The 6,000-nt window shown below is 41.7% G+C and overlaps 1 protein-coding gene across 2 annotated transcripts in view; it reads right to left on the bottom strand.

Annotated features, from left to right (window-relative positions):
- The window catches only part of KLHL13 (kelch like family member 13), a 184,427-nt gene extending 180,296 nt beyond the window's left edge, over positions 1-4,131 (bottom strand). Inside the window, exon 1 of one of the 2 annotated variants that reach the window (XM_012791028.2) lies at positions 3,823-4,131. The gene's annotated coding sequence lies outside the window, so the exon portion shown is untranslated. The remainder of the gene's footprint in view (positions 1-3,822) is intronic. The other variant, XM_012791022.2, reaches the window with a different exon arrangement.
- Positions 4,132-6,000: the final 1,869 nt, after the last annotated feature.

Consider the following 6,000-nt stretch of genomic DNA (forward strand, 5'->3'; position numbering starts at 1 on the left):
TCGAATGCTGAATGACTATAGAAGGGTCGCATTGAGTTCTTTGGCAACTTCTCATATACTTTAGGAGGATCAGGTTCAATGATTGTTCTCAATTGGTCATTGTCAACTTCCAATGACCTGCCACTGTGCTCCTCATCTTCAAGGCTCTCGACTCCTTTACAAAACTTCTTGAACTACCACTGCACTGTACATTTGTTAGCAGTTCCTGGGCCAAATGTGTTGTTCATATTGCGAGTTGTCTCCACTGCTTTATAACCCCTTTTGAATGTGAATAAGAAAATCGCTGGAATTTGTTTTTTGCCTAACATGATTTCCGTAGTCTAAAATAAATATAAAATAAACAGCAAGTAATAAGTCATTAGCAAAAAAACATAAAGCAAGAAATGCACATTAAAATGATGTATAACATAACCACATTTATTAAGAATGTATTCCAATATCAAATGGCAAATTTCAACAGCGCTAAAACCACAATTGCTTTTGTACCAACCTCATAACTCTTCGTAGCAAAGAAAATCTTCTGTTATGAACCGAATTAAGTACAAAATCCGCACCAAGTCAATAGTATCAGTTGATTCATACAAAGCTATTGAACCATATATATTTTCCTTTTGAAGTAGTACATGAAGTTGTTCTGTTAAGTTGAAGGCTAATTCACGCTGCTGATCAGTTATGCTTCTCCTTGAAAGAGGCAGTTGTTTGTATTTTGAAACATTATCGATGTCTAAGCATCCTACAACTTCAACAATGCATTCTTTCACGATTTCTACATCACTGGATAGCTTCCCTTTTCCCCCTAGGTGTGTGAGCTACTTTATAAGTTCCTTTGGTGGCATTATTTACAGGTCTTATTGCTGCTTGAAAGACTTTGCTTTGCTTTTGCTTTCATCTTCTAACTTCTACAATACAACCTTCCACACCGCTCCATCTAATTTAAAATATTTTGGTCCTTATGAGTGTTATAATGCTGCTGAGTGTTGGACTTCTTTCATGTTTATATTGCAGCATCACAAAGCAAGCAGATCATCTTATCTTTAGCAGAAACAAGATAATATTGCAATTCCCAATCCTCATTTAAAAATGTGTTTTCTTCCTTCAGGATTCTCTTGGTCTTCTTTGACATGATAGGGCGTTAAGCAGACAGAATATAAAAATGCTGTCAAGCTTTTCAACTATTCACAAATTACACTTCAAACAGAAACACAGCACACCATTGTCATAAGCTGATAACAGACTAGCATACTTGAGCCCCATAAACTCTGGACAACCAGCCTCATATGGTAGTGGTGCCAGTCAGACACGGGAAGTTAGAACTAAATCATGAGCGTAGCAGCCATCAGTTTAGCCCTTATGGCTTACTAATGTGGTAATTGTGCTGGTCAATTTGAGAGGATTATTTCATTGAAACTTATCTTATTCTTTGGCATTTTAAATACATTCATTTTTAAAATAAAAATATAAAAGACAAAAATGTATTAATAAAAATAAAAGGATTTGTTCTGTAAAATTTGGATTCAGTCAATAGTCTGCATTTAAGGACCTAGAAGGCCACATGTGGCTTTAAGGCTGCAGGTTCCCCACCCCTGTTCTAAGTGTACTAGGTGGGCTATCACATACATATTGATTTATATTGAAGATTCTGAGCCAAATGCCTATGGCTAACTCGCATCCACCTTTGATTTTTTTTTCCTAAGAAACATAAATAGTTTTACTATACAATCACATAAGTGGCAATCCTAGCTTTTACTAAATAATAATCTCAAAAGGAAAAAAGTAACAAAATGTTATAAACTCTTTTACTTGAAACAGCTGCAAGTTTGTATGTCTCTTGAGAATGTGTTACCAAGAAAATCACAGCATTAGAAAGGTGAGCCTATTAGGATAAGTATCCTTTCCCTATTACATTGCATTTTTAATAAAACTAAAGTAAACTCAGGAATTTATCAAATGAATAGGGAAACTACAAATCATCTTCAAGTTATCTAACTAAACTGATAATCAAAAGCATTTACTGTTCTAATGAAACCTTTCTTCAGAACATCAACTGAACCCTATATAGTCAAAGCACACTTTTTAAAATGTGCTTGTAGAAATGGCAGATTAAAAACCTTGGGCAATTGGGGCTTTTATTTATCCATTTTAAAAATACATCATTTGATTTTGCAGCAGAAACCACTCTCATCTCACTGCCATAAAAAGTGTTACCAGGACGGTGGAATTTAGACATTATCTTCATTCACAACTTCGTTTATTCTCAGATTGCAGCCAATTAGTGTACAGTGTGTCAATGGCAACACTTGGTCACACATCAAGCAAACCGTTTTATCACTGTTAAGTCTAAGGATATTAATAAGAACTTGCAGTCAAAGGAGCTAATATATTTAGATGTAAAATGGCATCATAACTGCTTGATTATTTCATTTTCTCAGTTTTCAGATTTGGGCAGTAGATACAACCTATTTCCAAAAACACAGATGTATATGTCAGCATGAGATTGCTGACTGGTATTTGCCTCTACTTTGAGCTTCTCCATTCAGTTTTCTTCACACACTAATTGCAGCATGCAAGTGAGCAAATGAACCTCTCTCTGTATGGGAGCTAACACTGCAACTGCATGGGAAGGAAGTGATACTGCTAAGAGTAGTGTTTTTTTAAAAAAATAAACTACATGGTTTTAAAATGGTGTTTCTTGAGAGTTTATACAAATAAAAGATCTACACTAAGAAATCGTGGCTTCTTTAAACAAACAAACAAAAAGCAGGTGCCCTCCAAACTGAGGCAGTTTTAAATCACAAAGTCTTTTAATTACCATTCAATGTGTTTAGTAACCAGCCTATGCTAACTTGAGCGACTTTATCCCAAACCACTGAAGTCCCGACTGCATTAAAACGATGAACATCTTAGTTTACAGATGTGGAAATGAAGCCAGGCATCACAAGTCCCACCAATTACCTCTCTCTCAGGCCTGCTCAGCAGCTGGGGAAGAATCAGACTTAGGACTATGTACGACGATTGCATACAAAGATATATACATACATTTCAAGCGGCTATGGTTTTCGCGCTAAGTTATTGAAACCTAGAAAGAAACGTTAAAGTTTCCTCGCTAAGGAATAGTAAGGATATTTAGCAAAGGAGTGATCCCATCACTTTCATTAAACCATAGGCTAGATTATAAACCTCTAAGAAAATCATTAGTCAACAGTGATTAAATCAAAAAAAAAGCCAAGACATTAAGAGCTGAAGACCGTCAGAAAGAAGGTAAGTTTCACAGATGGACTACATAACCAAAAAAAAAAAAAAAAAAAAAAAAAAAAAAAAAAAAGAAGGTAAGTAAAAGCTTCAAGGAAGAAGAGGAGTGTGCTCCCGACTTGGAAGCCAACAGAGGAGCCTCTCAAGTTAGCAGATTTTGAGGGAAGGAAAGATTAGGAGGCATAAAGCAGAAACTGTTAGAGGGCAATAGATAGTGGAGCTGAGGCAGGCAAAGGAACCCCAGACCGTCAGGGCAGCGACAACGAAGCCCAGAGAAGATCTTGGACAGATGACAAGAAGCACAGGAAGACTGGGTTCTGGAGTCCTAGAAGAACCCAGGCGTCCGGCGGAGCCAGAGGGACCAGGAGAGAGAGATGCGGAGGTGTAGGGATGAGGGCGCGCACCAGCACGCGGGAGAAAAAGAGATGAGCCGGGCAAAGAGCGAAGCTGGTTCCCTGTCCCTGTACCCCTGGGCAGTTCGCAGCTCCTTGCGGCTCACAGGCGCGCAGCGCCGGGTCCCAAAGGCGAAGATGCAGCGGATAGAGATCCTGTGACTTCAGGACTCTGTCTCACCTTGCTTGTCGCGTCCCAGGGTCCCGTCGTTCGTCCGCCAGCTGCTGCGCTCCGAGGGCCGAAGAGAGAGTCAGAGACTCGGCGCGGTGCAGCCGGGGCTCCCTCCTTCTGCGAGGCACCAGCACCCGCACCTCCGCAACCCCTTCTTGCCCTGGGCACTTTATCCTGTCCTCGCGCAGGCGGAAAACACGGACCCTAACCCGATTGCCGCTCCAGTTATTTTCAAAAGTCCCCGTTGCAGGCTTCCTGGGAACAGAAGCTGAGCTGCTGCGGCCGCAGCGGCAGAGCCTCCGCCTGACCTCACCAGGGGCGGGAGGGGGGTGTTAGGGAGGGGGGCGGGAGCCCAGTTGGGGAGGGAGGGGGAGTGAAGGCAGGGGAAGGGAGGGGAGTGGAGGGAGGGGGAGTGGAGGGAGGGAGCGCGCGGGCGGGGGAAAAATGGCGGCGGGGGTGGCCCTGGCGGCGCCTGCGCATGAGGCAGGGGGAGCTGGGGCTAGGACAGTGTGTGTGGGGGTCCGAGATAAACTCCCGGGCTGTAGCCAATGCGTGACAAAGCCGGGCCCAGAAGCGGGATGACCGCTAAGTGGCCCTCACGCCTCCGTAACCTGGACGCTTGGGTGTGAGCCCACATGGCTTCTGGTAGCCAAGAGGCAGGAGAAGTGAAAACTGTCAAGTATCCAGGGACAATAGTGCGGTCGCCCCGGGTTAGCCACTCCAAGGAGGTCCACTCATGCATACTGCCATCCTCCCATCCTCGGCCTCCTCATAGTCACAACAGGGCCTGGGCAAAGGGCGTGCTCCCGAAGCCGTGCCACTTCACCTCGGTGGGACCCACACCTCAAAGTAAGCCTGACCCAGGCTCTCACACAGATGTTCATCACTCCTCTAGTTCCAGGAGCGCTTTATCTCTCCCCCTGCCTACTGGAGCACAGAGTATTAAGAAAGGGGAAAAATAACAACTACAAATAGAGCAGTTTAACATTTTGCTGAGTGTATACTATGAGCCAAGCGCTTAACTATCAACTCACTTGACTCTCACAACTACTCTACAAGGTACATACTATTATTATTTCCATTGACAAGTGACAAAACTGAGACATAAACCTTAAGCAAGTTGGCCGAGGTTACACAATTAATAAGTGGCAGAGCAGGACTCAGGATACCAAGTGGTGTGATTCTGGCGCCTAAGCTTTTAACCACGGTCTTAAACTGCTTCCAAACTCTGATGGGATTGCTCTTCTAAGTGGTCCAGCCTGTTTTTCCCCTTGCCTGTCTTCTCTTCCTTCTTTGCCTTCTTGACAGTTACAGCCTGGGGCCACCTTTTTACACTTTTTCCTTTGCCATTTCTACTTATAATTCCAGGCTCCTACTTGGAAAAATACAAGGAGTTTGCTCTTAGCAACCAGGTTTTTTTTGTTGTTTGTTTTGATTTTCTTGTTATTGTCGTTTTTTTGCTGTTTGTATTTTTTTTTAAGGAAGTGATGGGGTGATTGTGGAGACAGTAGTTGTTTATGTTTCTGAGTATTTCTCTCTTTGGCTACCGGTAAACTGATCTAGGATCTGAGAGCTCAACATTGCTGACTTGTTATTTCAACTTACATACACTGAAATTCTAGTGGTAGATTTTAAGTAAATTTGAGAATAATCAGCTACTCAAAAACTTGCTAGAACTAAAAATAACAGCACATTTTGGGCTTTTTCAAATACTCAAAGAACTCAAAATACACATGGAATTTACATTATTACCTTTTACCTGTCAGTGTACTCAATTCACCTTTGTTAACAGGAATGCATCATTAGTTTCTCCACTATGCTTATTCAATAATTATTATGTACCTATATTACACACTAAATGTCCATTAGGTGGAAAACACCTGTTACAGAAGTTTACAGTCTCCTTAAGGAGATATGTTTAAAGCAATCAGTTTTAGCATGTATCAAAAACCTGTCACATAGGTTAAAATAAATAAACATAAGCTGAGTTGATGTATATCCCAGTCACTGCTTCATCATTTCTGCCATATAAAACGTTCAAATGGGGTAGCTTTATAGTAAGTTTCTCCAACAGAAATGACAGGAAAATGGGATAATCAGGTGTGGTCCAAGCAGCCCTTATCCAAACAAGGAGAAAACCCTGAAGAGTTCATAGCAAAAGTGTTGCTATTAGGGACAATTATAGAA

This window comes from Microcebus murinus, chromosome X, assembly GCF_040939455.1.
Source record: "Microcebus murinus isolate Inina chromosome X, M.murinus_Inina_mat1.0, whole genome shotgun sequence".
In the NCBI taxonomy this organism is placed as follows: domain Eukaryota; kingdom Metazoa; phylum Chordata; class Mammalia; order Primates; family Cheirogaleidae; genus Microcebus; species Microcebus murinus.